The following is a 13,685-nucleotide window of genomic DNA, read 5'->3' as shown; positions in this document are numbered from 1 at the left end:
ATGGGTCAGGTATGCCTTAACTTCCAAGTAAAACACATGCCACTTTTAGATAAGTGCAAAAAATACGCCTTTCAAAAAAATCTATTGCAGAAATTTTATCTTGACTGCAGTTGGTAGTTACTGAAAATCATTTCTGGATTTCAGGAGCATATGCTTAATGAGTTAATTCCTACTGATTGAGTAGCAAATAATGCCCATTTCCGAAATGTGACCATAATCCAAACACTGAATGACTATTTAGACATGTCAAATACATAACGCAACACCCACCACATATTAGATAAATATGTATCAGCTCATCCTCTATTTACCTTGCTTCTTCTCTCTACAGAAAATGAACAAAGAAATTAAACAAATCTTTGAAACTTAACTATGCTTTCACCTTTTCATGCTGTCTAACCACATATGGTTAGGGAAGTCTAATGGAACAATATTCTAAACTTTTAACTGCCACTATCAACATTGTAACAGAAAAAAAAATCTATACTTCAGGGCTCAGCAAACCCCTACTTTATTTTTTATTTTTTCTGGTAAAGAAATTTATTATATTTTTTCTTTGAAGTTGAAAAATGTTCTGTTTTTAGAGATGTCACATTTGGAATTTAAAATAAGCAGTATATTCATTAGAGAAATTGCTTTACAACATGAGGAGTTTTTCAAATATATGTCTGTGAAACGTTTTTCATTTTTAAAAGTATTTTAATAATTCCAAAAGCGATTTTGGGAGTCAGGGGAAGAGTGAAGGAAATGAATTATTTCTGGGTGTCTGATTAGAGCTTTTTGTTCAGTCCAGTAAGATAAGTAAAGTTTCATAAGGAAAATGTTTTAGGAAACCAAGGTGATGAAAATAACATTTAACCTGAGATCACACCATCTAAGAAAAAGAGAGATTGAGAAAACAACTTGGAAAAACTAAAATAATATAATCAAATTATACTCATTAGATACTACTCTTAGCAGCAGAAATACTCAGTATATGCAACATAAAAATAATTCTTACTGTTTATTCAACAGCTATCATTTGCCAGGCACTGTGCTAGGTGTTTTACAATCATGATCTCTAATTCTAAAAACCATTCTCAGGTAAATAGTTAGAACTATTTTTTGAAACAGAAGAAAATGAAGCTCATTATAGTGTAATGACTCATCTAAAGCATCATTTAGCTGGTAGGTATTAGAACTAGAGTTTAACTCCAGGTTTTCTTCCACACCACACAGCACCTACCATAAGGAATATTAGCAGAATAAATTACTCTTGGTATTTTATCCAAATGTTGTTTGTAAAATCCCAGACATGTCCTACTTTCTGATATGGCAATATCTATCTTTCATCGTATTAATAAGTAAATAAGAGAACATATTGTGTTCTTATTATAAGTTTAGAAAAACAGTGTTATCACAGATAATAATAAGCTATTCCTGTCTTCAATTCCAGTAATTTAGAACCTGTTACTCAAAACAAGAAGCCCTCTGATTGAAATATAAAACACAATATTCTACTTAGTAACAAACACAAGATCTAAAACTCCATTTTTGACCCATTTCTGCTTAATAAGAATCCAGCCTGAATTTGTCCATTACAGAGTATATTAAACTAAGAAGTCCCAGGAGAGGTCACAGTGCTGACAAAATTCAACATGATGGTGGAGCCTACACAGACACAGGAAACAGAGCTAGGCCCCTGCACACAGCCATAAGCCCTTGTGGTGATTTCATTTTAAGTCAATGTCTCTTCAGGTCCCACATATTCCCCAATGACTTCTTGACGAACTACCACAATTACCCTGAGATCTATTTTCCTGTAGTCTTATGTAGACTTTGCTGCCACACCAAAACCCAAAGGTATATCTGCCATGGAGTACACCACCACTCCCTGGTACTGAGTAGTATTTTCAGTGACTCCACCCAGTCCAGATTTCAGCATTTTATTCCCTGTGGCCAAACAGGAAGGACTGCCCTTCTCCCAGGTTTATCCACACTTTGTACTTTGCATAAGGGGCAAGGTAATCCTGAGTTGTGATGTGCAACCAAAATTTGTAAGTCAGTGAATGATTCTAAGCAAGTCTCCAATGACACCAGCGTGTCACCAGAGATGTCAGTGGCCAAATTCAAGATCTTCTCTTCCACATAGTAAACCCAGTTGCTGGGTAGCCTGAAGCAGTAGGTACTTTTGGACCTGTTGACAAGCAGCTGAAAATTCTCACAGATTTTGCTATTTCCTCAAACATGACATGGGTGTCCTTTTAGTCAAGGCCTTATTTTCCCTTGGATTAAACACAGAAAATCTAGACAAATAATAGAATGCAAAAAATCCAGCATGAAAAGCATACGAAGAAAACCATTGGGAACATTATATAGTATATCACAGTCATTAATTCTTAAGCAGGAACCAAAACACCACTGTTTGCTTCCTTCTCCTAAGAGAGATATCTTTCCATGTCTATAAAATTATTATGTCTACTTTATTATTTAATTTAAAGATATTTTATCAATCTTTATTAAAGTACATGTATTTCTATTTTTTATATTAAATCTGTTTGAAAAACATTCTTGTACATATATTTTTGTTCACTAGTCCAGTTACTTCTAGATAAATGTCAATAAATGGAATTGTATGATCAAATGTTGGTATGTTTTAAATTTTGACTCATAATGCCAAATTGCTCCTGACAGTGGTTGCACCAACTTACACATCCACCAGAAGATTATGACAATGGACATTTCCTTACATATGAATTCTTGTCCCATTTTTTGTCTTTGCCAATTTGATTAGTAAAAATTCCTATTTCATTTTTTAATATTTCACTTATTTGATTAGTTTTATATATCTGCATATTGAATTTCTCACATTTTTCTATAGTGATTTATTTGTTTTTCTTATATGAATTTTTTTATCTTAAAAAGCATAGTGATTAATGTTAAGAGTATTGGCATTTTATTGTTGATGATTTTTATTGGACTGAAGCTTTTTGTTTTAATTGCTATGTAGTCAAAGCTATCAGTTCTTTACCTTAATGCTCTTAAAACTAGTATCATTCTATAAAAACATTTCCAATCCAGAAAAACTATATTTAATTGTTAGAATTAATGTCTAGTTTGTGTATTTAATTCATTACAGTATAAAGGATAAAAGGATGACATGATTTAAATTTTTTTCCAAATGCTTGGCCATTTAGCCCAGTATTAGTTATTGAATAATCCATCACTTTCAAATTAATTTTAGTGGTTCATTTATTCTATATAAATAAATTTTTATATATATTTGGCCTAGTTATCTGTCATATTGAAAAGCAATGAATTGACTTATTTTAGAAAGAGCATAGAAGCATACTAATTTTTCAATTTAAAAAATTCATATAGCAATGTGAACAAAGCATATAACAGGTGGAATTATGGATGAATTTTTTTTCTTCACAAATTTCCTTTGAGGTTATTGTTATACATTAATCACATTACTTTGTGAATAACATTCCAGTATAAATTGTCAATTTACTGGATAGATTAAGTTGCTATTCAATGACACTGGGAATATAGGAGAAGGAGAAGATTGTATGGAGAGGAGATGGCATGTAAAATGTGAACTTTATTTGGGCATCCATGCAGAGGCAGCTGTGTGTACGAGGATGGCACTCGGGAGAGAGATCACGCTGAAAAACTAGGGCTGTAATTGTGACTTGGTTGTCTGTTAGTGATGAAGAAAAATAAGCATGGATGAAACCACTCAAAGCAACTGTGTAGAATGCAGTAGGGCTTCTTCATTTTGGTTACTCCTACAAATATAGAAGGGATTTTTTTTTTGTAAAAAAGTAAATATTCTGATGTTCTGAGTCAGAATTTCTAGGTGGAACCCTGACAGCTGTATGTCTATAAAACTTGACAGCTGAGCCTGATTCCAGGCCAGACTGAGAACCACTGATGGAATGTAGGGAAGAGACCGTGGTTAATAAAATTTGAGGGTGGAGGTGAAGCAGTGAAACTTTTCCCAGAAAAAGCAAATAAATGTATAAAGATCTTAGGTGCAAAACAGCTTGTCATGGTATAGAAATTGAATACAAGCAGGCATTTGTGTATGAATAATAGCAAATTATAAAGTGCTGCCACTTAGGAAGCAATTATATTAAGTCAAATACTACATATCTGTATGTATTTATCTAAACAGATATGTGGATAGCTATACAAATAGGTAAAAGAAATATATAAATTTACTTTAATTCTCACAATAATCCTGAGGGCTATAAGCACTCATTATTTGAGGAATTCACTACAAAATGAGGGAACCTGCAAATGGGGAAACTTGCAATTTCCGGCAAGGTCCACAGTTCTTCACAGTATTCAGACCCCTGTAGCACACAAGTAGTTATTCTGTCTTTTTTTCTTAGTGAGACAGGTAGAATGACAAGTAGTTTGAGTTCCCAATAGCTCTACCCTAAGACTTCTGCTCTTTAGATTTCTAAAAGAAAATATTTCTCCACAGCCTCGCCAGCACCTGTTGTTTGTTGATTTGTTTATGATGGCCATTCTGACCGGTGTGAGGTGGTACCTCATGGTGGTTTTGATGTGCATTTCTCTGATGGCTAGTGATGCTGAGCATCCTTTCAAATGCCTCTGGGCCCTCTGTATCTCCTCCTTGGAAAAACGTCTGCCCAGGTCCTTTGCCCATTTTTTGATTGGATCGTTTATCTTCTTGGAGTGGAGTCGAGTGAGTTCTTTATATATCTTGGAGATCAAACCTCTATCTGATGTATCATTAGTGAATATATTTTCCCATAGGGTTGGCTCCCTTTTCATTTTGCTGATGTTTTCTTTTGCCGTGCAGAAGCTTCTTATTTTGATGAGGTCCCACTTGTTTATGTGGAGAAAAGGGAACCTAGTCCACTGTTGGTGGGAATGCAGACTAGTGCTGCCACTGTGGAAAGCAGTGTGGAATTTCCTCAAAAAGCTGAAAATGGAACTGCCTTTTGATCCAGGGATTCCCCTGCTGGGACTATACCCTAAGAACACCAAAACGCCAATACAAAAGAACCTATGCACCCCAATGTTCATAGCAACACAATTTACAATAGCCAAGTGTTGGAAGCAACCTAAATGCCCATCAGTAGATGATTGGATCAAAAAATTATGGTACATTTACACAATGGAATACTACGCAGCAGAAAGAAAAAAAGAACTACTAAACTTCGCGACAGCATGGATGGAACTGGAGAGTGAAATAAGCCAGGGGGTGAAAGACAAATACCATATGATCTCACCTATAAGCAGAACCTAACCAACAATACAAAGATGCAAGGAAAATAAGACCAGCAACACTGAAAGGAAAAGAAATCAACAGAGACAAGAGGGAAGGAGGGAGGGGAGGCAGGGAAAAGGAAAGGAAGAGGAAAGTCAAGGAACATATGGCAAGGACTCATGGACAAAACCAAAGGGGAAGAGCTGAGGGAGGGAAGGAGGAAGGGGCCAAGGGAAAGTGGTGGGGGGTAGGCAGAGACAAATGTATTTGAAAAAATAAATTAAAGTAAAATTAAAAAAAAAGAAAATATTTCAATTCCACATTATATTCCCAGTTATAAAACCCGCCATTGCTTCCATGCCTCTGGGAAAGATTTGGAAATTGTGAACAACCTGTGGTCCATACTACTTGCTCATTGAATTTGTTTTTTCTCCTTTCTAAAGAAAGCTAGCTGTGAGTGCTATTGGGAATGCTTGCATAGTGGGAAAGCAGGAACTGCTTGCCAAAATCCAACTTTGAGTTAGAAAAAAAGAGGGGAGGACTTTTTTCCTGCCTATGGAAATCTCAGCTTGTAACAAAGAGGCAAAGCATACTAGAGTCCTCCCCAAAGCTTATGAGAAGAGCAATATGAGGCAAAGAGAAGCTCTAGTTTCAAAGATGTTTGAGGTTGAGCATTAAGATTTATGTAAGCTCTACATAGGGACATGCAAAGCCCTAAGATTCGTAGGGCATAAAAGCAATAACTTTGAGTGCTCAGTGAGATCTTACCCAGAAGAAAAGGAGGCCTGAAGGGGTCAAGAGTGGGGCAATGAGCATAAAAAGTAAAAGGTCTGACTGATTTCCAGCTAATGACTTTACATCTGTGTGGTGTTAGACCAACTATACCTGGAACTGAGATACTGTTTGGGTGTTACTGCCCCCAGTTCAACCTAGACAACACTCTCACATGGCCTTGGCACTAATTCTGGCCCCCTTCCCAACTCAGACTTACTGTCTATACATACTTCCGCATAGACAGGGCAATCTCCAAACCTCATCTTTCACTGCCAAGACCTTCTAGTCTTGTTCTAGTCTCTAGTACACTCTTCACTCAGAAAAATATGAAACTTTTGTTACCCCTCTGCATTGCATTTGTCAATGGCTTTTCATTGCAAGTAGAGTGTAGTGTGTTGGATAGCAGTCCTACCCAAAAGGATGTCCACAGGAAACCTATGGATATGAACTTACATGGAAGAAGGGTCTTTTCAGATGTGATTAGGTTAAGGATCTCAAGTGGGATCATCCTAGACCATCTGAATGGGCCACAAATCTGACGGTAAGTGTCCTATAAGAAGAGAAGACATAAAAAGAAAAGAAGAAACTCAGCTCTATGAGGATAGAGACAGAAACTGGAGTGATGCACACCAAATATCACCAAGGGTTACCAACAGCCACTAGAAACTAAGAAAAGTCATGGAACAGATTTTCTCTTAGAGACTTCAGAAGGAACCAATCCTGCCAACACCTGGATTTCTGTGAGAGGACAGATTTCTGTATTTTTAAGCTATCCAGTTAGTGGTAATTTGATGACAGCCCTAGGGAATTAATAAATGGATTACCAAATCTCCCTAAAATGATTAGGACACCTTACATAACTGGGCCTCTGACCACCATTCAGATTAAAACTTTTACCACTCCTCAACTCAGGCGTCTCTTCTCATATTCATGTTTCTGTTTCTTTAACACACAAGTATTTCCTTCCCCAGGGCCTTTGTTTATTGCTCTTGTCTGATTCAAAATACGTCCCCTCCCCATCCCACAGATTCCTCCTTCTTGTCATGTATCTCTCAGCTTAAATACAACTTTTTGAGGAACCTTCCTGAATTGCTCTAACCAAAATACCTCTCACCTCTCTCCCATCAAATCATATAACAACACTTCTGTTCCTCACAGAACTCACAGGAAATCATAGACATCTTGTGCATATGTAGTAGACTGTGTATTCAGTGAAGGCACAATTTTTGTCCAGTCATTTGCTCATGAATTATTAATTGAGCATCTGTTATGTACCAGGCAGCATTCTAGGCATTTAGGAAATACGATGTACCCAACAAAAACAATCTTTGCTCTTATGAACTGACATTCTAGCCCATTCTCCAAGGCTGTCTCTTCATATCTGAAGCACTCTCTGCTATTTATAAGTTATTTAGTCAGTATTAATTAAATGTTAATTGAATGATAAGTGAAAATACTAAGTTCTAGTCATTATTTTTCCCTTTTTCTAGGAAAAGCTTGGCTCTTCCTGCTTAATAAGAATTTAATAAGCCCAGAAAATTTTGAGAAAGCTTTGAAATTGCTGTTTACAAGATCTTTTTCTTATAAAGACATTGAAATTTCTTCAAAATTCTTATCTCATCCCCAGCTTTTTGCCATTTCCACTAGTATGATTGGAGGTAAGCTTTTCCCTTAAACATGCTGGAAAACCAAACAAAATATTGACCCATACTGGACTTACAAGGTTTTGCCAAATATGGCAGACCCCAAGGCAGTTGGCTCAATTAACCACTGCCATGTCTAAAGGTCAGCCTTTGGGACTGTTTAATTGTGGCCATTAAAATGTTTGAGCAGCTGCTTCATAGAAGTAATTTGGAGCCCAGGAGAAACCAGAGGCAGCATCAACATACCAGGTCATCTGAAAAAAGACCATCTGGGCTCCACATACAGCCTGATAACAATCTGGGATTTCCAGAAGTACTTAACCTGGCTTAGAGGTCATGGCCTAACTGAAAGTCGGCCTCCCCTCATCCCAAAGTGACGTGGTAAAGTGGTTCTTTGCCACTCCCTCACCTGTCCATCACTTTACTTTCTCCTCATTTTCATCCTTTACCCAGGGTTTCAAACACCTTGTTGTTCAATTCCTCAGTTAATAAATTAACACATATTAACTTAGCAACTGTTATATGCAAAGCAATAGCAAAGGTGCTATCCCATTTCCACCCCCTCCACCCTACTCCCCTTCGGCCCCGTTCGGGCCTGCTCAGCGAAGATAGGGCTGCACCTTGACGGTATGGCTAGCTCATCATGAGCACACTTTCTTTCTTTCTTAGCCTGGGCACCGGCTCAAAATTTTTCTCAACCCACTCTACAGGTAGTCACTGCCATTGCTCAGGCCTGGCACTAAGATGAAAACTTTTTGTTATCCCTGAATTCTTGTCCAGTCTCCTCCTTTGATCAATGAATATCAATGACTTGCTAAAGCTGCACAGCTGGTTTGTGGTAAACTTGGAACCCAGGTACCCTATGGTCTTGTAGGGCTCTTTACAGTGCTCAGTGAAAACAAGTTAAAAAGTAATTCAGAGATAACTAGCTTTATTAGCCAAAACAAACAAACAAACAAAAATATATATATATACACACACGCATAATATATGTTAGTAAGAAGTACAAAATAAAGTAATATGTGGCATTATTTTATAAATTTTAAAATATAACGTTATCCATTACCCACATAGTATGCATATATAATCATAGTTACCATTTACTGTACAGAGCATCTTATTTAACTCTTACATCTCTCTAAGACAAGTAATATCCTTCCTATTTCATAAGAGACAAAACTGAAATTCAGAGAGTTTAAGTAACTTCCTTGAAAGCTGCTTAATAATGGTGGAGCTGGATTTGGGCCCGGGTAGGTTCACCCACTCTCAACAGGACTTGTTTCAATACACACTGCCGCCATGGTTAGGAAATGTTTCTCCACAGGTCTCTCAAATTTCTGCACATCTGGTGAACAAAGACACTGACTAACTTCAATTCAAGACTATCTTTTCAAGGATGTCTATTGAGCAAACAGCCTTGAAAGGTAGAGCTACTAGTGTCTCCCTCCAGAGGAAAAGGCAAATTTGTTTGCTGTCCAGGATAATAAAAATAATATCTCCCTATGGGGAAAAGTTTGGATAGATTTGCTTACAACCCATTATAAGAGATTAGAATGTCCTAACTTCAAGGTCACTCCAATATGACCCAAACCCACTGCATGAACATTGTCCCCATGGGTCCAGGGTGACGAGGAGAACCAATGCAAGCACAAAAGGTCATACTGCCTGCTGTTCCATGAATAATAAAGTCCTTTCTCTCCTGCTCAGGAGTCGCATGTCTCTTGATAGATTAGAAGTAGAGAAAAATTTTAGACTCTTCACAATTCTTATCAACCATGAGTTCAGTAGCATGAAAGACCACACAGGGCAGGGTTGCCCCTGGCCGCTTACTCCATTGGGACCCCATGTTGTTGGTTTGTCCTGTTTTCACCTTAGGTTAGTCACCCAGGACCTCAGTCCCCCAATGCCTGCATAAACATGCCAGTCTAAAGTAATAGCGGTGATTATTATATTTACCTCTCATATATAAAAATGGCATGTTCACAATGTCTCATCTTCATACATTAATAATGTGGCTGTTTCAGGTACCATGGGAGACCAGAAGCAAGAGGCATTATGAGCAAGAGAGGCTTCTCCCTGTGTAAATTAAATCAGAGCATGCCCAGACTGCACCAACCCTTCCCAAATGGCCAGCTCTGCCCGCCCCTTCAGAGAACTCAAGGCTTAGTGTTTTTCACCCAGGCCTCTCAGGTCAGGTCTAGTCATCCTTCCTTTTCTTGAAATAAATTCTTGGCTTTACTTTGGCTGTGAAGAACTGTTCGTGGCTGCTAACTGTTAGAATGAAGATGTGAATATTCTCATTCTGATTTTTCCCTTCTCAGGGCACAGAGAACTCATTAGATTAAATCATATAACAAAATAGGGAACTTTATTCACTGCAAATGTTCCATGAGAATGATTTACAAGTGAAGCTGATGGAGGAAATTAGTACCACATTTCTCAGCATGTGCACCTTCCTCCACAAGGTAGGAGATAAAACCTGAAGTTCCTGGTGACGTGTAGTCTGGCTTGGCTGGTGGGTAGGGCCAGAAATTCTACCATTTTCCTCCAGCAAGGAGACAGCAAGGGGGAGAAGAGAGGGAAAGCAATGATGACTTTGATGGGAAGGAAACCAAAAGGATTAGAGCATGGGAGCGATTTTTAGTGGTTATCATGAGTGTGAAATTGGAGGAGAGAGTCTGCTATCTAGAAAGTATTTCTGAGAAACTCCATGCAACATGTTTGTGTAAAATCCCTGTGGCATCCCCTTTGAGAAAAGCAGTGAAGGTCTTCGTTAACCTTCAAAAGCACCTAGGGTTCACTTTGTGTTTTCCTTTAACGTGGCTGCTCAGAAACTGGCCCTTAAAGGCCCCAGCTTACGTATTACCCTGAATTAAGGACTTAGAGCAGTTTGTTACTCTTTCCTAGTGATGGTTTACTTAGAGTCATTTTTCTTGGGCTGCTTTACTTTCCTATAATTTTTTCCAACTAGCAAGCAGAGTGGGCATAACAGAAGGAAGATTAGGAATTTTTTTTTATTTTCATAAGAAAAAAATAAGTACATGAAAGAAGAAAGTAACTGAAAAACTAGAAAAAGAACCATCTGAGGCACCTCATAAACTTATAAAGAAAGTATTTTTGGCCCCACTATACACATGAAAATAAAGCAGAGTTTAGGAATCTTTAATCAAATGTGTAAGAGTAGACTAGCTGCTATAACAACCTCAACATTTCTACTGCCCAACCCATTAAAACTTCATTTTTATCTCATGTGATATTCTAATGTAGTTTGGCCATGGACCAAAGTGGAGGTGGTCAGTGGCCAGAATTCAACCATGTGGCCACACTTAAGGGCAAGGGAGGCTGGGAAATGCAACCTGGCTAAGTGTCCAGGAAGGAAAAAGAATGACTATTGAGGAGTGCTAACTGCTGCTGCCCCCAAGGTAAAATAATTAGTAAGCAGCCGGACAGCTCTCAGAGCCAAGCCTACTTGGCCCCGAAACAGATACACTCAGCTAGAATGCCATATGTATTATTTCCTTTTTTAAAGCTTTACTTTTCAATAAGGTCATATTTAAATAAACACCTAATTTGCTTTTCTTCTTACATTTCTTTAGTACCCTTTTCACAGAGCTCAACTCCCCATTTAAAAACTCGACTCAACCTCAGAACTATTTATTCATGAAATAAATCTTGGCAGAATTTTTTTTCCCATTCCCCTTTTTTGTAGTAAGATTGGACATGGATTAAAGGGAAAATACGGGGAAATACATGTCACAACCGTATCATGTCCCTGCAGTATATTGGAAATGAGGGAAAGCTCAGGTAGAACAAACCCCATTCCTGAAAGAGGACCAGGTCAGGTAAATAAGGGAAAAACCAAAAAGATGGGGTTTTTCTTAAATCTTGTGTCCAAAGATTTGCCCAGAAATAATGTATGATTGCCCAAGTGGCTTATGTCAAGCATTATACTAAAAAAATTTCTCATTTTTATATGCAAATACTTTTCCTTTCCTACATCTGAAAGCCACATGTGATTTTTCCATCAGCCAGTGCAAACAGACTGACAGACAACATCCTTCAGGAAATGCTTGATATGCCATCAGGTTTCAACACCCTTCTTCTTCCCCCCCTCTGGAGCAAGCCTATAATTCTGCATTTATGTAAATACATATGTGTGGCATATTTACTCATGTGCTGCTAGGCAGAGCAAATGACTCTCTTCTTTCCTGGTTATGCACTCATGAAGTGACTGCATATTTCCCGTATGATGTTTTAACCCACAATGGGGAGTCCACAGGTGCTGAGAAAATGCCACGCAGCCCAAGGCTAGAGCCTGCCTTGCAACAATAACAGACTGTTCCTGGCCACCCATCTCTAACCCCAGGAGATTTGGGGTAGGTGCTTCTCCATGCTTCCTTCTCAGTGTTCCCACAGTTCTGGATACATAGCTTTTGATGTTCATTATACTATGAGTGCTTGTTTACATTTGTTTTCAAGTCTATGGGCAATCCATCTATGTTAGAACTGAGCACAGACCATTGCATATAACAATTCTGTAAAAAGCTTTTGATAAATGAACGAATTAATGAAGAAAAAATCAGAATCCTGAACAGTAGCTTGCCTTAACAATTCAGGGACCTAAAAATTTGTCATATAATGATCACTAAGGGTTCTGGTTCCACCCCAAACCTTAAGCATTTTACAAATACATGTAGTAACAAAATGCTTTTCACCTTTCGTCATGGTTAGAAATTTAAATATAATTCTTCAAATTTTGAGCTGACTTTTCTGAATGCATATCATGTTCTACTTTAGCATCGTTTTTCTCTTTTGCATGTATTAACTTAACTAATTGGACAAGAACCTTATACAATATGTACTATTTGTACCCCCATTTTATGGATAAGGAAACTGAGTCACAAAGAGGATAAGGAACTTTCCCACAGACCTACAGATCTCAAATGTCAGAGCTGAGGCTCACTCAGCCAGATTAGCTCCAGAGCTTGATGTCTTAAACAGCCTACTAAACTCATTCATTTAACAGCAATTTATTGATAGCCAATGGTGTACCCAATTAAAATAAATTAATCTCAAATAATACTAAGTTCTCTGAAGAAAAAGGTCTGATATGGTGAGAGAGGGATTTTAGCTAGCAGGGTACAGGTATATCTGAAAGACAACTTTTGAATTGAGACTTGTTTGATTAGAAGTGACAAGTCAGGCAAAGGTGAAAGAGCCATGTGGTCCCAGCAGAAGATACTGAAAGTGCAAAGGCTATGAAACAGGGAGGGCTTCTTACGCCAAAGGACAGTCCAGTGTGGCTGAAGTACAGTGGATGGGGCGAGGAGTGTAGTACAAGATGAAGACAGAGGGACTGGAAAAATTAGATCAGATCATTAGAGTTGCTATGAGACTCCCAATCAGTGTAATGGGAAATCATTAGTGGATTTTCCATAGAATTACCTGGGGTGGGTAGATTAGAGTAGAATAAGAGAGACTAGTAGGGATGCTATTTCGGTACTTCGGGTTCAGGTAGGAGGTAATGGTGACTACGATAGCAGTGGTCAGGGAGGTATGGATGGCACCCAGATACAGTGGAGATGATGAGAGCATTGAGAAGGTATTTTGATGATAGCATTCCCATAGGACTTTTGAAATGCATGTAACCATCAGGGAGGTCTATGCCAGAGAGTTCTGATCTTAGTCCACTCGGGGCAGACATCAGGGGCTGGAATACAGGGATAAGCCTTCTTGATCAGCAGGCATCTACAGCTGTGGGCTCTGACTTGGAGCTGTGCCGTATGGAGTCTCTTCAGTGAGAGACCATCATTCAAAGTCTATTAGAATGACATCCAGGAGCTGTCAGGGCTTTTTACCACCCCTGCCATCGGGGGATTTCTGTATGCACATAACACTGAGGGGCATTCACTCATACAGAGTGGAAGGGATTTCATAGGTAGCTATGTCCCAAGCAGAGGAAAGAGGTGAAACAGAATGCTAGGTCAGGAAAATCCAGAGAGAATCTAGAACAAGTATAGAAAGAGATAAAGCTGGAAAGA

General features: G+C 38.3%; 1 pseudogene; it reads right to left on the bottom strand.

The window, feature by feature from the left end:
- Positions 1–1,717: 1,717 nt before the first annotated feature.
- LOC129084134 (60S ribosome subunit biogenesis protein NIP7 homolog) lies at positions 1,718–6,264 on the bottom strand (annotated as a pseudogene).
- Positions 6,265–13,685: the final 7,421 nt, after the last annotated feature.

This window comes from Pteronotus mesoamericanus, unplaced genomic scaffold (assembly GCF_021234165.1).
Source record: "Pteronotus mesoamericanus isolate MK-2021 breed Mesoamerican mustached bat unplaced genomic scaffold, CSHL_Meso_final scaffold_174, whole genome shotgun sequence".
NCBI lineage: Eukaryota > Metazoa > Chordata > Mammalia > Chiroptera > Mormoopidae > Pteronotus > Pteronotus mesoamericanus.
The sequence above is the reverse complement of the archived record's forward strand: the minus strand, read 5'-3'. Positions and strand labels throughout refer to the sequence as shown.